This window comes from Anopheles coustani, assembly GCF_943734705.1.
Source record: "Anopheles coustani chromosome X unlocalized genomic scaffold, idAnoCousDA_361_x.2 X_unloc_13, whole genome shotgun sequence".
In the NCBI taxonomy this organism is placed as follows: domain Eukaryota; kingdom Metazoa; phylum Arthropoda; class Insecta; order Diptera; family Culicidae; genus Anopheles; species Anopheles coustani.
The window spans coordinates 470,001-490,609 of NW_026525082.1; the positions used below are offsets into that span (position 1 = coordinate 470,001).

The window sequence follows — 20,609 nt, forward strand, 5'->3', positions numbered from 1 at the left end:
CAATGTCCAATATGTACCGTTGGACTCGGTTAACGGGCTGTTAGCCCGCGTGTGGTTTAACTCACTGATACCTTCCATTGCCCATACGCTAGTTTGTTTGTGTTCCTTTGGTCAACTTCCATACTTGAATCATTTGTGCTACCGCTGCTGCTTCGACGCTACTTTGACATCTTCGCTTCTATTTAAATAAATAAATAAGCTGAAGCTAGACATCAGTAAACACCACCACAGACACCACAAGCACGCCTTCTCCTCGTACTTCCGCCTCACGCGGGAACACGGACGCTCTAAATACTTCGAATTCCAATGCCAGTATATTGTAAACCACGGGTTCTTTAATGCTAGCGGGTCGTCGCGACCCTAGTTAACATCATGGTGCACGTCTCGTGACGGGTGTCACGGCGTAGTTAAATGTATGCGATACATTTCTCAAATATAAGCGCTCAGTCATCTGTACATCATGGTAGGTTCCCACGACGTGCAATATGCGTTCAACTTATCAATGTTCATGTGTCCTGCAGTTCACATTATGACGCGCAGTTAGCTGCGGTCTTCATCGATCCATGAGCCGAGTGATCCACTGCCGAGGGTGACTAACTTGCGTAAGCCGCCGCTGTGCGCGTATACCCGTTCCCCGTAGGGAGGAGCAAGCCGCCGCTTAGAGACGAAGCATAAAGTGTCCTCATTCCACATAGGGCAAGCTGGATGAATCCATTTTACCCAGGACGGCCGAAGCGGCGTGGACCAGGGGAGAACTGAACCTTATACTTCACACCACAGTAAGTCTACGTGTCCTCTTCCACATAGGGCAAGCTAGAACTAACTATCTTACTCAGGACTGCCGAAGCAGCGTGGACCAGGGGAGGAACACACTTTTCATGGAAACGTAAGGCATCCATGACTGCCATAACGTAAGCCGCCGCTGTGCGCGTATACCCGTTCCCCGTAGGGAGGAGCAAGCCGCCGCTTAGAGACGAAGCATAAAGTGTCCTCATTCCACATAGGGCAAGCTGGATGAATCCATTTTACCCAGGACGGCCGAAGCGGCGTGGACCAGGGGAGAACTGAACTTTATACTTCACACCACAGTAAGTCTACGTGTCCTCTTCCACATAGGGCAAGCTAGAACTAACTATCTTACCCAGGACTGCCGAAGCAGCGTGGACCAGGGGAGGAACACACTTTTCATAGAAACGTAAGGCATCCATGACTGCCATAGTGCGTAAGCCGCCGCTGTGCGCGTAAACCCGTTCCCCGTAGGGAGGAGTCAAGCCGCCGCTTAGAGACGAAGTATGAAGTGTCCTCTTCCACATAGGGCAAGCTAGAATGAACTATCTTACCCAGGACCGCCGAAGCAGCGTGGACCAGGGGAGAACTGAACTTTATACTTCACACCGCAGTATTGAGTAATGTGCCCTCTTCCACATAGGGCAAGCTGGAATGTTCCATTTTACCCAGGACGGCCGAAGCGGCGTGGACCAGTGGAGGACTACACAATCATGAGGTTTGATATCGACTTGTGTGTTTCAATAGGATACCGATGGTATGGTTTGAACCGATTTGATTTAGCCATTCTGAAGTCATCACTTGGTTGAAGCGCTGAACTAGGGAGGCATCGTTTACATATATATTGGTTTTCGCATGCTCTACTAGGTTAATGTCATGAGGTTGGCTATCGAGCATGCCCAAGTGATGACTTGATTGTGTGCTTGCTTGAATTCTTCACATTTCATACCATCGGTTAGTTGTCGAATCATTCCTCGATCATAACCTTCGTTCTTGGTTCATGTATGCTCTCTTCCACATAGGGCAAGCTAGAATTAACTATCTTACCCAGGACCGCCGAAGCAGCGTGGACCAGGGGAGAACTATACTTTGTCTTGTATGCCCTCTTCCACATAGGGCAAGCTAGAACTAACTATCTTACCCAGGACCGCCGAAGCAGCGTGGACCAGTGGAGGACTATACTTTGTTCATAACACCACAGTATTGAGTAATGTGCCCTCTTCCACATAGGGCAAGCTAGAATGAACTATCTTACCCAGGACCGCCGGAGCAGTGTGGACCAGTGGAGGACTACACAATCATGAGGTTTGATATCGACTTGTGTGTTTCAATAGGGTACCGATGGTATGTTTTGAACCGATTTGATTTAGCCATTCTGAAGTCATCACTTGGTTGAAGCGCTGAACTAGGGAGGGGCATCGTTTACATATATATTGGTTTTCGCATGCTCTACTAGGTTAATGTCATGAGGTTGGCTATCGAGCATGCCCAAGTGATGACTTGATTGTGTGCTTGCTTGAATTCTTCACATTTCATACCATCGGTTAGTTGTCGAATCATTCCTCGATCATAACCTTCGTTCTTGGTTCATGTATGCCCTCTTCCACATAGGGCAAGCTAGAATGAACTATCTTACCCAGGACCGCCGGAGCAGCGTGGACCAGTGGAGGACTATACTTTGTTCATTACACCACAGTATTAAGTATGGTGTCCTCTTCCACATAGGGCAAGCTAGAACTAACTATCTTACCCAGGACCGCCGAAGCAGTGTGGACCAGGGGAGGACTATACTTTATACTTCACACACTAGCCATATTGAAGTCATCACTTGGTTGAAGCACTGAACTAGGGCGAGTCTATCGTTTACTTTGCATTGGGATAATACGCTGCATGCTCTCTTAGGTTAATGTCATGTGGTTGGCTATAGAGCATGCCCAAGTGATGACTTTGTTTAAAGCTCAACAGGTAGAGTATTATGTCCTCTTCCACATAGGGCAAGCTAGAATTAACTATCTTACCCAGGACAGCCGGAGCAGCGTGGACCAGGGGAGAACTATACTTTGTCTTGTATGCCCTCTTCCACATAGGGCAAGCTAGAATTAACTATCTTACCCAGGACTGCAAAGCAGCGTGGACCAGTGGAGGACTATACTTTGTTCATTACACCACAGTATTAAGTATGGTGTCCTCTTCCACATAGGGCAAGCTAGAACTAACTATCTTACCCAGGACCGCCGAAGCAGTGTGGACCAGGGGAGGACTATACTTTATACTTCACACACTAGCCATACTGAAGTCATCACTTGGTTGAAGCGCTGAACTACGGCGGGGTAATCGTTTACAGGTTATAATCATATAGCTGCATGCTCATTAGTAGATAATGGAATATTGTATGGCAATATGAGCATGCCCAAGTGATGACTTTGTTTCAAGCTCAACAGGTAGGGTATTGAGTCCTCTTCCACATAGGGCAAGCTAGAATGAACTATCTTACCCAGGACCGCCGGAGCAGCGTGGACCAGTGGAGGACTCTATACTTTATACTTCACACCACAGTATTGAGTACGACTTGCATAAAGCCCCTAATGAGAACCACGAGGGCTCTCTCAATGTAGAACCACGAGGGCTCTAGTACCGATTCTCTCGGTACGGCTTGGTCCGTGTTCCTTTATGCTTGTACTCTTAGAAAGTCTCAACCCGGAGGTCTTGACTTTGATTGTCATAGTTGGACTACGACGGGGCATCCGACCATTGCTGATCGAACACCCCTGATTCACCATCTTTCGGGTAGGCGGTACGCGTACCTCCGGACGCGGAAGTCTCAACCCGGAGGTCTTGACTTTGATTGTCATAGTTGGACTACGACGGGGTATCCGACTCATCGAATACCCCAGAAGCACACCATCTTTCGGGTAGGCGGTACGCGTACCTCCGGACGCGGAAGTCTCAACCCGGAGGTCTTGACTTTGATTGTCATAGTTGGACTACGACGGGGTATCCGACTCATCGAATACCCCAGAAGCACACCATCTTTCGGGTAGGCGGTACGCGTACCTCCGGACGCGGAAGTCTCAACCCGGAGGTCTTGACTTTGATTGTCATAGTTGGACTACGACGGGGTATCCGACTCATCGAATACCCCAGAAGCACACCATCTTTCGGGTAGGCGGTACGCGTACCTCCGGACGCGGAAAGTCTCAACCCGGAGGTCTTGACTTTGGTTGTCATAGTTGGACTATGACGGGGCATCCGACCATTGCTGATCGAACACCCCTGTTACACCATCTTTCGGATAGGCGGTGCGCGACACCACCGACGCGGAAAGTCTCAACCCGGAGGTCTTGACTTTATATTGTTGGATAGTCCTCTTCCACTATAGGGCAAGCTGGAAATATTCCATTTTACCCAGGACTGCCGAGGCAGCGTGGACCAGGGGAGAACTTCACGGAATCTTCAGGCATCCATGATTGCCATAGTGCGTAAGCCGCCGCTGTGTGCGTCAACTCGTTCCCCGTGAGGAGGAGTCTAGCCGCCGCTAAAAGACGAAGCATTAAGTGTCCTCATTCCACTATAGGGCAAGCTAGAATGAACTATCTTACCCAGGACCGCCGAAGCAGCGTGGACCAGGCGAAGACTATACTTTATACTTCACACCACAGTATTGAGTACGACTTGCATAAAGCCCCTAATGAGAACCACGAGGGCTCTCTCAATGTAGAACCACGAGGGCTCTAGTACCGATTCTCTCGGTACGGCTTGGTCCGTGTTCCTTTATGCTTGTACTCGCGGAAAGTCTCAACCCGGAGGTCTTGACTTTGATTGTCATAGTTGGACTACGACGGGGTATCCGACCATTGCTGACCGAACACCCCTGATTCATCATCTTTCGGATAGGAGGTGCGCCCACCTCCGACGCGGAAGTCTCAACCCGGAGGTTCGGACTTAGAGTTTTTCCCATTTAAAAGTTTTTCTCTTAGCCATACTGAAGTCATCACTTGGTGAACGATTGAACTAGGGCGGGTTAATCGTTTATAGGTATCATGTGGTTTGCATGCTCTCTTAGGTTAAGGTCATGTGGTTGGCTATCGAGCATGCCCAAGTGATGACTTTGTTTCACGCTTGCTTGATTTCTTCAAGATTCCCTGTTATATAGTGTAATCATTCGAGAACAGGGAATCTTTGGTTTTGCTCAACAGGTATTGGATGTCAACTTGGTATCTAGATCGCATTAAGTCTCAACCCTTAGGTTCGGACTTGTATAGTGACATCTTGTTACGGTCTTGAGTCTCAACCCGCAGGTTCGGACTACTTAGTGTTTGATCGAATATAATATGGCAACTTGTGCCTAAGTCTCAACCCGCAGGTTCGGACTTCTGTTTATTTGGCCAATGTATGTATAAGGCAACTTGTGCCTAAGTCTCAACCCGCAGGTTCGGACTTGTGTATTTGTTCGAAGTCATGTATAAGGCAACGTGTGCCTAAGTCTCAACCCGCAGGTTCGGACTTGTTAGTGTTTCGTCAACTTTCATATGGCAACTTGTGCCTAAGTCTCAACCCGCAGGTTCGGACTTGTGTATTTGTTCGAAGTCATGTATAAGGCAACTTGTGCCTAAGTCTCAACCCGCAGGTTCGGACTTGTGTATTTGTTCGAAGTCATGTATAAGGCAACTTGTGCCTAAGTCTCAACCCGCAGGTTCGGACTTCATAGTGTTTCGTCAATGTTCATATGGCAACTTGTGCCGAAGTCTCAACCCGCAGGTTCGGACTTCTATAGTGTTTCGTCAATTATCATATGGCAACTTGTGCCGAAGTCTCAACCCGCAGGTTCGGACTTCTGGAAGGATCACTTGGCCACTAATGATCCTTCCGCAGGTTCACCTACGGAAACCTTGTTACGACTTTTACTTCCTCTAAATCATCAAGTTCGGTCAACTTCGATAAAGCAGACGCGGTTCACGAGGATCCAGCGAACGATCATCTCCAAAGACCTCACTAAATAATCCATCGGTAGTAGCGACGGGCGGTGTGTACAAAGGGCAGGGACGTATTCAACGCTGGCTGATGACCAGCACTTACTAGAAGTTCCGAGTTCATATGGACCATTGCAATCCATAATCCCTACTAAGTGAGTATTTGAGTGATTTCCCGTTCCTCTCGGAATAGGAGACACGCTGCTACCCACATTGTAGCACGCGTGTAGCCCAGAACATCTAAGGGCATCACGGACCTGTTATCGCTCGATCTCATTTTGCTAAACACAAATTGTCCTGCTAAGCAGCGTACCGTAAGTGCACTTGCGCACACGAACAGCGAAGGTGTCAGGTCATACTCCACCGAAAGGTCCTAACCCGTTCCAATCGGCATCGACGCATTAACGCTGACTGCGTTCTAGTTAGCATATGTGAGTCACGTTCGTTATCGGAATTAACCAGACAAATCAATCCACGAACTAAGAACGGCCATGCACCACTACCCTTAAATTTGAGAAAGAGCTATTAATCTGTCTCACCTCCATAAGTTCGGACCTGGTAAGTTTTCCCGTGTTGAGTCAAATTGAACCGCAAGCTCCATTTCATTGTGGTGCCCTTCCGTCAATTCCTTTAAGTTTCAACTTTGCAACCATACTTCCCCCGGAACCTGACTTTGGTTTCCCGGAAGCTACTGAGAGCACCTGGTTGTAGCGTCTCCCAATTGCTAGTTGGCATCGTTTACGGTTAGAACTAGGGCGGTATCTAATCGCCTTCGATCCTCTAACTTTCGTTCTTGATTAAAGAAAGCATCCTTGACAAATGCCTTCGCTTTAGTTAGTCTTACGACGGTCTACGAATTTCACCTCTCGCGCCGTAATACTAGTGTCCCCAACTACTTCTGTTAATCATTACCTCCGGTCTGAGTACAAACCAATGAAAGATTAGACCAAGGTCGTATTCCATTATTCCATGCAAGATTATTCTAGGGCGTTTGGGCACCCTGCTTTAAGCACTCTAATTTGTTCAAGGTAAACGTGAGCGGTCGAGCTCTATGTTACACTTGCACCCGTTGAAGGGCACACCATGACACAGACTTGGTGCCCTACCACACCATTGAGTCGCAACCAGATTCCGACTTGGCCCACCGACCACGGGTTGACCGGGTCGGCGGAGCCGGACTGTGTTGGACAAGTATCAACTTCGAACGTTTTAACCGCAACAATTTTAATATACGCTAGTGGAGCTGGAATTACCGCGGCTGCTGGCACCAGACTTGCCCTCCACTTGATCCTCGTAGAAGGATTTATGCTCTACTCATTCCAATTATGAAACATCATTAAAGAGTTTCATATTGTTATTTCTCGTCACTACCTCCCCGTCCCGGGATTGGGTAATTTACGCGCCTGCTGCCTTCCTTGGATGTGGTAGCCATTTCTCAGGCTCCCTCTCCGGAATCGAACCCTGATTCCCCGTTACCCGTTGCAACCATGGTAGTCCTCTATACTACCATCCATAGTTGATAGGGCAGATATTTGCGAGATCTGTCGTCGGTACGAGACCATACGATCAGCATCATTATCCAGACTTCAACTCAATGACACGGAGAACCCGCGATTGGTTTGACTAATAAGTGCACCAGTTCCCGCGAGGGTCCTGGCATGTTGCATGTATTAGCTCTAGATTTTCCACAGTTATCCAAGTAACTAGGTTGATGATCTCGTAAATTATAGCTGTTATACTGAGCCTTATGCGGTTTCACATTAAATCTGTTTGTACTTAGACATGCATGGCTTAACCTTTGAGACGAGCGTATATTACTGGTAGGATCAACCAGAATTCCGACTTTGCGTTCGAATGTTCATTGTCCCATTGCACCCGGAGGAGCAAACACCACGTTCTATATGTTGTCAAGTCCGGTAGCACACGGGAGGCGAGCCCCCGTGCGAACCTCATTGCCCTCGTATCACACACACCCGATGCACCGGACAGGCACTTGAGCGGCATTCGACTCCGCTAAGCGCTCGTGCGCCCGATTGTGCATGCGCTGACGGGGCCTTCATACCCCTACCACAGCGACCTTATGCCAAACTTCCATGAATACTTAGGTGAGCTGACAAGGGCCTTCATTTCCCTACCATCAACTAAAGGACACGCTAGGCGCGTCCGATCATTGCAACTGCGGGGCTTTCATACCCCAATCACCACAGTACGCAATTCACCAGAGTTTAATCACAACCCCCCCGGACATGGCACACTATTAACTTGCAACAAAACTTAGTGTGTGCCGGGCACATCGGTTCCACAAAATCATTCCCGATGTACCCCAATTGGGGTTGTGAACGCATCCATGGTCCTCTGACACACCCAACCAAGCGTGGATACTACATACCTCAAACACCCAGTACACTAACAGACAAATCAATATATGGTTGCTTTCCCCCAGACATTTGCCAATCACTTGGCACCCGGACGGGAACTCGCTCCTGATTGCGCCAATGCCACCCATTTGCCAAGAGCGAGTTCTGTATGTAGATTTCATTTGGAAAGACAACCGTGTACTGGATATTCTATCCGACGATTACAGATGACGAGTACGAGACTCGACTACACTCACGGATAATACATTTTGGGTCGAGATTGCTTTCGGGGTTTTCGATTGGTCTTGCGCTTGTAAACGTATAACTTTGACTTGTGGTAACTTCGGTATGTTAGTCGATCACGTGGATGTGAACTGGTTAGGGTGAGCAATATGTTCACTTGCACTCTGGGTAGGAATAGGTGAGCGCTATAGGTTAAGATCATTGTATGGTTCCATCGTGATGACTTTCGCTAGATAGTAGGATGTTTGGATAGTTATAACGTTTTTGGCCATTTGTTCATAGTGTTCAGTCCATTGAGGAATTCGATTGGTCTTTGCTTCACACACGTGGTCGATCACTTGGATGTGAACTAGGGTGAGAATAAGGTGTTCACTAGTGCTCTTAGGTTTTGGATCAGTACTGAGCACTTGATTGGTTTCGCATAATATGTATCCATAGTGATGACTCTTTCCAGCTTAAGATTTCGTTACCGGTTTCGAATCCTCCCCACGTTCGCTTTTACTTGGTTAGGTTTTCGAGTGTAGATTTGAAAGCAATCTCATGTATGTATCCCATCTGATATAAGCCACTGACAGTTCATGTCACCTCGTTCAACTCTCGCTGGGTCACAGAAGTATGTTACTGCGCCCATTATCCCTACTCGGATAGGTTCGGTTCGTTCGTTTTATACTACGGTGAGTAAACTCAATTTGTGCATCGCATAGCCATGGAAAGCAAGCTTTCGCGGGCCTCTTCGACTGTTTTGATACGAGCTGTGCCCGTGATGCTTGTCATCCCAGGATACTAGACCCCTTTGGACGACCGCATGACCATCAGAAAGTAAATTCCACGTTCGATTTGGGGTGTGAACCCCGAACATAAAGTCTTTGTGTAGAACCACGAGGGCTCTATAGTACCGATTCTCTCGGTACGCTTGGTCCGTGTTCCTTTATGTTCGTACTCTTGTGAATAAGATTCACGTTCGTTTTGGGATATTTGCTACTGTCACCGTTTGAGTACTATGGGGCTTGAACCCCTAACATAAAGTCTTTGTGTAGAACCACGAGGGTTCTATAGTACCGATTCTCTCGGTACGCTTGGTCCGTGTTCCTTTATGTTCGTACTCTTGTGTGTATAATATTCATGTTCGGTTTGGGATATTTGCTACTTTCACCAGGGTCCCGTTCTTCATACAAGTCTGCCTTGCTAATGTGGTAACTTTATAGTGTAGTTCTGACATCCCAATTTTGGGACTTAGCCGATTTTTCGTATATTTCCATATGACCCATAGGGTCCCTTTCTTCATACAAGCTTGCCTAGGGCGATCGGTCAAAACTTGTCTTACTATTCGATTGGTCTTCGCAGTTTCACCCTAGGCAATTCGCCTAGGTCTGTCTTCTTGAGGAGGCCAAAATCCGAAATAAGGAGGTCTGGCCGACCCTGAAACCTCCCCTGTCTTAACTACACTAACCCGATTTTTCAGGGTCCTCACCGTCATACAACTTTCCCTAGGTCACTTATACTCTTGACTTAGGCCATCTGACTTGGTCCGTGTTTCTTCCTAGGGTTCACCTAGGTACTTTGCCTTGCTTGATGTGGTAACTTTTTAGTGTAGTTCTGACATCCCAATTTTGGGACTTAGCCGATTTTTCGTATATTTCCATATGACCCATAGGGTCCCTTTCTTCATACAAGCTTGCCTAGGGCGATCGGTCAAAACTTGTCTTACTATTCGATTGGTCTTCGCACTTTCACCCTAGGCAGTTTGCCTAGGTCTGTCTTCTTGAGGAGGCCAAAACCCGAAATAAGGAGGTTCGGCCGACCCTGAAACCTCCCCTGTCTGAACTACACTAACCCGATTTTTCAGGGTCCTCAGCGCCATACAACTTTGCCTAGGTCACTTGTACTCTTGACTTAGGCCATCCGACTTGGTCCGTGTTTCTTCCTAGGGTTCACCTAGGTACTTTGCCTTGCTTGATGTGGTAACTTTTTAGTGTAGTTCAGACATCCCAATTTTGGGACTTAGCCGATTTTTCATGTATTTCCATATGACCCATAGGGTCCCTTTCTTCATACAAGCTTGCCTAGGGCGATCGGTCAAAACTTGTCTTACAATTCGATTGGTCTTCGCACTTTCACCCTAGGCAGTTCGCCTAGGTCTGTCTTCTTGAGGAGGCCAAAACCCGAAATAAGGAGGTTCGGCCGACCCAGAAACCTCCCCTGTCTGAACTACACTAACCCGATTTTTCAGGGTCCTCAGCGCCATACAACTTTGCCGAGGTCACTTGTACTCTTGACTTAGGCCATCCGACTTGGTCCGTGTTTCTTCCTAGGGTTCACCTAGGTACTTTGCCTTGCTTGATGTGGTAACTTTTTAGTGTAGTTCAGACATCCCAATTTTGGGACTTAGCCGATTTTTCATGTATTTCCATATGACCCATAGGGTCCCTTTCTTCATACAAGCTTGCCTAGGGCGATCGGTCAAAACTTGTCTTACTATTCGATTGGTCTTCGCACTTTCACCCTAGGCAGTTCGCCTAGGTCTGTCTTCTTGAGGAGGCCAAAACCCGAAATAAGGAGGTTCAGCCGACCCAGAAACCTCCCCTGTCTGAACTACACTAACCCGATTTTTCAGGGTCCTCAGCGCCATACAACTTTGCCTAGGTCACTTGTACTCTTGACTTAGGCCATCCGACTTGGTCCGTGTTTCTTCCTAGGGTTCACCTAGGTACTTTGCCTTGCTTGATGTGGTAACTTTTTAGTGTAGTTCAGACATCCCAATTTTGGGACTTAGCCGATTTTTCATGTATTTCCATATGACCCATAGGGTCCCTTTCTTCATACAAGCTTGCCTAGGGCGATCGGTCAAAACTTGTCTTACTATTCGATTGGTCTTCGCACTTTCACCCTAGGCAGTTCGCCTAGGTCTGTCTTCTTGAGGAGGCCAAAACCCGAAATAAGGAGGTTCAGCCGACCCAGAAACCTCCCCTGTCTGAACTACACTAACCCGATTTTTCAGGGTCCTCACCGTCATACAACTTTGCCTAGGTCACTTGTACTCTTGACTTAGGCCATCTGACTTGGTCCGTGTTTCTTCTTAGGGTTCACCTAGGTACTTTGCCTTGCTTGATGTGGTAACTTTTTAGTGTAGTTCTGACATCCCAATTTTGGGACTTAGCCGATTTTTCGTATATTTCCATATGACCCATAGGGTCCCTTTCTTCATACAAGCTTGCCTAGGGCGATCGGTCAAAACTTGTCTTACTATTCGATTGGTCTTCGCACTTTCACCCTAGGCAGTTTGCCTAGGTGTAGCTTCTTGAGGAGGTCAAAACCCAAAATAAGGAGGTTCAGCCGACCCAAAAACCTACCCTGTCTAAACTACACTAACCAGATTTTTCAGGGTCCTCACCGTCATACAACTTTGCCTAGGTCACTTGTACTCTTGACGTAGGCCATCTGACTTGGTCCGTGTTTCTTCCTAGGGTTCACCTAGGTACTTTGCCTTGCTTGGTGTGGTAACTTTTTAGTGTAGTTCTGACATCCTCATTTTGGGACTTAGCCGATTTTTCGTAAAATACCATATGACCCATCAGGGTCCTTTGCTTCATATAAGTTTGCCTTGCTTGGTGTGGTAACATTTGAGTGTAGTTCTGACATCCCCATTTTGGGACTTAGCCGATTTTTCGTAAAATACCATATGACCCATCAGGGTCCTTTGCTTCATATAAGTTTGCCTTGCTTGGTGTGGTAACACATGAGTGTAGTTCTGACATCCTCATTTTGGGACTTAGCCGATTTTTCGTAAAATACCATATGACCCATCAGGGTCCTTGCCTTCATATAAGTTTGCCTTGCTTGGTGTGGTAACATTTGAGTGTAGTTCTGACATCCCCATTTTGGGACTTAGCCGATTTTTCGTAAAATACCTTATGACCCATCAGGGTCCTTTGCTTCATATAAGTTTGCCTTGCTTGGTGTGGTAACACATGAGTGTAGTTCTGACATCCTCATTTTGGGACTTAGCCGATTTTTCGTAAAATACCATATGACCCATCAGGGTCCTTGCCTTCATATAAGTTTGCCTTGCTTGATGTGGTAACATTTGAGTGTAGTTCTGACATCCCCATTTTGGGACTTAGCCGATTTTTCGTAAAATACCATATGACCCATCAGGGTCCTTTGCTTCATATAAGTTTGCCTTGCTTGGTGTGGTAACATTTGAGTGTAGTTCTGACATCCCCATTTTGGGACTTAGCCGATTTTTCGTAAAATACCATATGACCCATCAGGGTCCTTTGCTTCATATAAGTTTGCCTTGCTTGGTGTGGTAACACATGAGTGTAGTTCTGACATCCTCATTTTGGGACTTAGCCGATTTTTCGTAAAATACCATATGACCCATCAGGGTCCTTGCCTTCATATAAGTTTGCCTTGCTTGGTGTGGTAACATTTGAGTGTAGTTCTGACATCCCCATTTTGGGACTTAGCCGATTTTTCGTAAAATACCTTATGACCCATCAGGGTCCTTTGCTTCATATAAGTTTTCCTTGCTTGGTGTGGTAACACATGAGTGTAGTTCTGACATCCTCATTTTGGGACTTAGCCGATTTTTCGTAAAATACCATATGACCCATCAGGGTCCTTGCCTTCATATAAGTTTGCCTTGCTTGGTGTGGTAACCTTTTAGTGTAGTTCTGACATCATCATTTTGGGACTTAGCCGATTTTTCGTAAAATACCATATGACCCATCAGGGTCCTTTCCTTCATATAAGTTTGCCTTGCTTGGTGTGGTAACACATGAGTGTAGTTCTGACATCCCCATTTTGGGACTTAGCCGATTTTTCGTAAAATACCATATGACCCATCAGGGTCCTTGCCTTCATATAAGTTTGCCTTGCTTGGTGTGGTAACCTTTTAGTGTAGTTCTGACATCATCATTTTGGGACTTAGCCGATTTTTCGTAAAATACCATATGACCCATCAGGGTCCTTGCCTTCATATAAGTTTGCCTTGCTTGGTGTGGTAACATTTTAGTGTAGTTCTGACATCCCCATTTTGGGACTTAGCCGATTTTTCGTAAAATACCATATGACCCATCAGGGTCCTTGCCTTCATATAAGTTTGCCTTGCTTGGTGTGGTAACCTTTTAGTGTAGTTCTGACATCATCATTTTGGGACTTAGCCGATTTTTCGTAAAATACCATATGACCCATCAGGGTCCTTTGCTTCATATAAGTTTGCCTTGCTTGGTGTGGTAACCTTTGAGTGTAGTTCTGACATCCCCATTTTGGGACTTAGCCGATTTTTCGATCCATACCATATGACCCATCAGGGTCCTTGCCTTCATATAAGTTTGCCTTGCTTGGTGTGGTAACCTTTGAGTGTAGTTCTGACATCCCCATTTTGGGACTTAGCCGATTTTTCGATCCATCCTATATGACCCATCAGGGTCCTTTTTCTTCATATAAGTTTCCCAAGACTTAGTGCTTTTTACCTTTGGACACCAATATCACCCTTACGGGTTTCTTTGATCTTCTCACTTTGTATTGACCAAATGTAGGTCTTGCCATGCCAAACATATAATTGTTCTACACCAAGTCTCTATCTCGTACCGCCAGCTCGGTACATTCGATCAACCTGCCCTTAAGGCACCCGGGACTTAGCCAATTTTTCACATTTTTCATGATTTTGAGGCAACTTTTCTCGACTTTGTCACCTTATATCACCAAGATCCTTTCCCTTTAGCGCTTCACTCTGTTCGTATGATATTTAGCGCTGACTATCACCTTTCTATCGCTGAGCTCAACTTCTTATTCGGTGCCATAGAGCCAGAGATATTTGGTGTATGCTGTTATAAGGGAAGTTTGTCACTTTTTCAAAGGCCCACTTTGGGACGCCCATATCTCACCTTCACGTATCTTCGATCTTCTTGTCGTCTATGGACGAAACTTAGGTCTTGTATTGGCCAACTTATAAATGTTCTACGGCCAAGCCGTATCTCTTACCACCAGCCCGGTATTCATGGACTTAGTCGGATTTTCGCCTCTCGTGGTAACAATTTCTGACTTTGACTCACAATAACACCCGAACGGTCACATGCTAGCGCTTTGCTTGGTAGAAATTATAGTGAGCGCTACCTTTTCTCTTTCCATCGATACCTTGTTCGTTCCATTCCATGCCATACAGCCGAAGTTATGATGTTTCCCGTTTTCCATATCATGTGGAGCTTATGCTCTGGGAAAACCATCTAACACCTGTACCACCCTTTTGGGTACCACCGATCTCGTCACTATGTTCGGGCCAAATATAGGTTATAACATGCCCAACATATAATTGTTCTACACCAAGTCTCTATCTCTTACCGCCTGCTCGGTATTTTACTCGTAAGTCCAAATTTCACAACTTGTACTTTTTGGCCCAATGTACTCGAGTTTCAATTTTGGTAACATTTTTCGACTTTGACGCTTAATAACTTCCAAATCATGCTAGTTAGCGCTTTGCTTTCTTCAAGTCGTATCTAGCGCTGGGTGTTACCTTTCCAAAACATATCCTAGCTTAACAATCCATGCCATACAGCCGGAGCTATACGGTGCACAAGTCAAATCCATTTTAGCCATGTTTCATTTTTGCCAATTTTTGACCACTCGTATCACCCTTCCAGAGTGGTCCGATCTTCTCGCTTTCTATGGCCGACTTTTAGGTCTCGTAGAGGCAAACTTATAAGTATTCTACGTCAACCCGCTATCTCTTACCGCCTGCTCGGTATTCTTGGTCTTGTGTGATTTTTGGCCATTTTGGTATTATTTTTCCACTTTGTCGCTTAATAACTCAGTTTTGCTCAACACTTAGCGCTTCGGTTGTTTGGGATTATAGTTAGCGCTCGGTTCGACCTTTCCAACACTGATCTTAGCTTGTCGATCCGTTCCATACAGCCTGAGTTATTCGCGATACCGTGTTTCAACCCATTTCTCAAGTCTCGTTTTGGTCCAACATTGAACCAGCCATATCACCCTCTTGGGTACCTCCGATCTTCTCGCTCTATATTGGCCAAAGTTAGGTCTTGTGGTAACGTACTTATGATTGTTCTACGCCGTGTTCGTAGCTCTTATCGTTCGCCCGCTATTTTCGATCATAAGGTGAATTTTCGCCTCTAAACCACCATTTTTTACCTTTGCCCTCTAATATGACCGACTTGCTCAACACCTAGCGCTTCGCTTGGTAGGACACATAGCTAGCGCTCGTCAAGACCTTTCCAACGCATATCCAAGCTTACCGATCCGAGCCATACAGCCTGAGCTATAGGCGATACCGTTTTTCCCATTTTCTTGGTCACATGCACTTTAGGGTACCCCTTTTTGCCTTTGACCCTTAATACCTCCTCCGGCTCACTAGTAGGCGCTCAGCTTGGTAGGATACATAGCTAGAGCAGGCCTTCACCTTTCCAAAACTGCCGAAAGTGTACCGATCCGACATCTAGAACCAAAGTTATGGTCATTCCCATCATGCTCTACTTTCATGGTCAACCTCCACCAAGCACACCTAGGTTGGACCAACTTTCACCAACACATCTCGAACCCCAAATTTGCTTCGACGTACTAGGTTTCCCTAGTAAAGTGGTCAAAACATCCATTACAACACGACTGGTCTTTCTGGTGGTCGACCTAGGCGACTTTGTTCGACGACCACCACCCCATAGAACTAAAAGACGTCCCTTGATACGGACCTCCGATACATTTTCCGGCCTGTCTAAACTACACTCATCGAAATTTTTTTGGGTCCCCACCGTCATACAAGTTTGCCTAGGTCAAGTTTTTCTTCCGGATCGGCCGCGGACCTCACTTTTCATTATCTAGGGAGGCCATAGGGCCCCAAAAGGGGTTTTTTAAAATTTTCGACACTTTCGACTTTGGTCGGATTTTTTCCGATTTTGGTCCGACCTAGGGACTTGGTGGTCCAAGGAGCCTCGGGACCAAACTTTTTTCTCAGGGGTCCCTACCTCCATACAACTTTGCCTAGGTCAATTTTTTGTTCCAAATCGACCGCGGATTTCACTTTTCAATATCTGGGGCTCGTGTAGAGTCCGAATATGAGGTTTTCTCATTTTTCGACATTTTCGACTTTTTTCGACTTTTTTCGGGTTTTTCGACCTAGGGGTCCGCCGAACAATTTTTGGGTCAAAAATTTTTATTGAACTAGTCGAAAGTACGCAAAAAGATAAGACTTTTTGCCGAAGACACCATGCCCCGGAACCGACTCCTTCCCCTTCAAAATTGGGGACAAACGTGATTTTTGAAACTTTTCCTTAGGGAGCCAAAGACTTAGAAAATTTTCAAAATCTCGATTTTTCGATTGCGAGCTAGCGCTTTGCGGTCTTCGGCAATGTTGTAGATCTCGACGAGATAAGACTTTTTGGTCAAGAGACACTTTGCCCTCCGACCCCTCCTTCCCCCCGCAAATCGCCCCACAAAGTGCAATTTTTGCATTTTCACCTCTTTGCACGCACTGTTCGGCCCAAATGGCCACTTTCTATGGGTCTGAGCGCTTTGCGGTCTTCGGCAAACTTTTAGAACGTACCAAGCCCTAATTATAATTGTTCTACACCATCTTCGTACCTCTTCATCCCTGGCCGCTATTCGCGTACCAAGGTAATTTTTGTTCATTTTGTCAACATTTTTCATCTTTGACTGCTTATATCGGCCTTGCCATGAACCGATAGCGCTTCGCTGTGTTCTAACGTAAGTTAGTACTACTCAATGCCTTTCCAAATCATCTCTTAGATTGTCATTTGCTTGCATACAGCCGGAGCTATGAGCGATACCGTAAAAAGTACCGAAACTTGGAAAAATCCTTGGATCGCCCATATCCCCCCTTTGGGGACCAGATATCGAAAAAAGTTCTTATTCAAAAAGTTGCGCCTTAACGTGTTCTAGTTATGCCTAGAACATTTCACTTCGCTAGCTGGCCTGCAACTTAGCCGTAATTGGGATTTTAGGGTGTTCTTGGAGGGCCCATTTCCTGCGACTTGGTATCTTTTGGGCCCTATGTTTCTCTAATATCTCCACGAGTTTTCCAGATAGCTTTCTCATACTTTCAGGGTGCCTAGAGCACCTCAAGACCTTTCCAACGCTATGCCGTTCGCCTCGCTCGGACATCTACAGCCGAAGTTATTCGAGGTACACGGTACCTTACCCTGTTTTCTCAGTACTTGGTCGAAAATTTCGATCAGCCATATGACCGACTTGGACAACCCTGAGCGGGTTGGCCCCATATAACTAAACTTTCGTCTCGTGTAGGCAAACTTATAAATGTTCCACGTCAACTCGCTATCTCGTACCGCCTTGACGGTATACTTGGTCCAAGGGCCATTTCCAGCGACTTGGTCGCAATTTCGCTCTAAGTTTCGCTAATACCTTCGTCCGTGGACATGGTGATTTTTTGTTCGTATTTTTCCTTGATAGTCCCACTCAAGACTATTCCATACCAGAGCCAAGCGTCCCGCTTAGTGCCATACAGCCTGAGCAGTAATTCATGAAAGGTACCTCTACCAGTTTTTGCCATACTTGGGTACAAACTTTGTATCGCCCATATCTCCACTTTGGAGGCCAGCCAGCACCTTGGCCCCATATACTTTTTTGTTGGTCATACCATGCACTAAATATAATTGTTCTACGCCAACTTGCTATCACTTCTCCAACTTGCCGTTATTCTTGGTCCAAGCCCCATTTCATTCGTTTTTGGACCCATTTTGCTATATGTTTCACTAATAGCTTCGGCCATGGACAAGCTGATTTTCTATTTGTATTTTTCCTTGATAGTCTCACTCAAGACCATTCCAAAACACACCGCAACTTGTCGCTCGGTGGCAAACTGACCGAGTAATAATTCATGAAAGATACCTCAACTTGGTACACCACGTGGTCGGCCCAAACCATAAACCGACCAAACGACCGACTTAGAGCACCCTGACCGGGTTGCCCCCATATAATGAAAGTTGCGTCTCTACACGTCCAACTTATGAATATTCTACGCCAAGTCGCTATCTCTTACCGGTAAGCCGGTATCCACCTTCCAAGGGGGATTTTGGTCAAGTGCCATTTCCTGCGACTTGGTCCCCGAATTATACCATCATCACCTAATATCTCCGTGGTCTTTCAACTCAGCCTCATGAAACTTTCAGGGTAGATAGGTCTCCCCAAGACCTTTCCAACGGTGAGCCGTTTGCCTCGCTCGGCCATCTACAGCCGAAGTTATTTATGGTACTTGGTACCTTACCCTGTTTTTTCCATACTTGTTCGTACTTGGGTACAAACTTTGGATCGCCCATATCTCCACTTTGGAGGCCAGCCAGCACCTTGGCCCCATATACTTTTTTGTTGGTCATGCCATGCACCAAATATAATTGTTCTACGCCAACTTGCTATCTCTTCTCCAACTTGCCGTTATTCTTGGTCCAATTCCCATTTCATTCGTTTTTGGACCCATTTTGCTATATGTTTCACTAATAGCTTCGGCCATGGACAAGCTGATTTTCGATTGGTATTTTTCCTTGATAGTCCCACTCAAGACCATTCCAAAACACACCGCAGCTTGTCGCTCGGTGGCAAACTGACCGAGTTATAATTCATGAAAGGTACCTCAACTTGGTACACCACGTGGTCGGCCCAAACCATAAACCGACCAAACGACCGACTTGGAGCACCCTGACCGGGTTGGCCCCATATAATAAAAGTTGCGTCTCTACACGCCCAACTTATGAATATTCTACGCTAAGTCGCTATCTCTTACCGGTAAGCCGGTATTCACCTTCCAAGGGTGATTTTGGTCAAGTGCCATTTCCTGCGACTTGGTCCCCGAATTGGACCATCATCACCTAATATCTCCGTGGTATTTCAACTCAGCCTCATGAAACTTTCAGGGTAGATAGGTCTCCCCAAGACCTTTCCAACGATATGCGGTTTGCCTCGCTCGGCCACCTACAGCCGAAGTTATTCATGGTACTTGGTACCTTACCCTGTTTTTTCCATACTTGTTCGTACTTGGGTACAAACTTTGAATCGCCCATATCTCCACTTTGGAGGCCAGCCAGCGCCTTGGCCCCATATACTTTTTTGTTGGTCATACCATGTTTAAAATATAAATGTTCTACGCCAACTTGCTATCTCTTCTCCAACTTGCCGTTATTCTTGGTCCAAGTTGCTTTTTCATAGTTTTTGGTACCATTTTGCTCTATGTTTCGCTAATAGCTTCGCGCGTGGATAAGCTGATTTTCTCTTAGTATTTTTCCGTAATAGTCCCACTCAAGACCATTCCAAATCACACCTTAGCTTGTCGCTCGGTGGCAAACTGACCGAGTCATAATTCATGAAAGGTACCTCATGTTGGTACACCACGTGGTTGGCCCAAACCATAAACCAACCAAACGACCGACTTGGAGCACCCTGACGGGGTTGCCCCCATATAATGAAAGTTGCGTCTTCCGACGTCCAACTTATGAATATTCCACACCAAGTCGCTATCTCTTACCGGTAAGCCGGTATTCACCTTCCAAGGGTGATTTTCGTCAAGTGCCATTTCCTGCGACTTGGTCCCCGAATTATACCATCATCACCTAATATCTCCGTGGTCTTTCAACTCAGCCTCATGAAACTTTCAGGGTAGATAGGTCACCTCGAGACCTTTCCAACGATATGCGGTTTGCCTCGCTCGGCCATCTACAGCCCGAGTTATTCGTGGTACTTGGTACCTTACCCTGTTTTCACCATACTTGTTCATACTTGGGTACAAACTTTGAATCGCCCATATCACCACTTTGGAGGCCAGCCAGCGCCTTGGCCCCATACACATTTTTGTTGGTCATACCACGCACTAGTTATAAATGTTCTACGCAAGCTTGCTATATCTTCTCCAACTTGCGGTTATTTTTGACTCAAGTCCCATTTCCATAGTTTTTGGTACCAATTTGCTCTATGTTTCGCTAATAGCTTCGCCCAAGGACTTTGTGATTTTTTGTTCGCATTTTTCCTAAATAGTCCCACTCAAGACTATTCCAAATCACTTCTTAGCTTGTCGCTCAGTGCCATACAGCCAGAGTTTTAATTCATGAAAGGTACATCACCTTGGTACACCACGTGGTCGGTCCAAACCATCAACCAACCATATGACCGACTTCGAGTCGAGCTAGCGGCTAGGCCCCGTATAATTAAATGCGTGTCTTGATGCGGGCTACTGACGGTCTGAACAATGTAGCTCGCTAGCTCGTCTCTAAACTTG

General features: G+C 46.2%; 1 non-coding gene across 1 annotated transcript; it reads right to left on the reverse strand.

Moving 5' to 3' along the window:
* Positions 1–437: 437 nt before the first annotated feature.
* Positions 438–592, reverse strand: LOC131270057 (5.8S ribosomal RNA). The gene has a single exon (XR_009179200.1). It is a non-coding gene; the product is annotated as a 5.8S ribosomal RNA (ribosomal RNA).
* Positions 593–20,609: the final 20,017 nt, after the last annotated feature.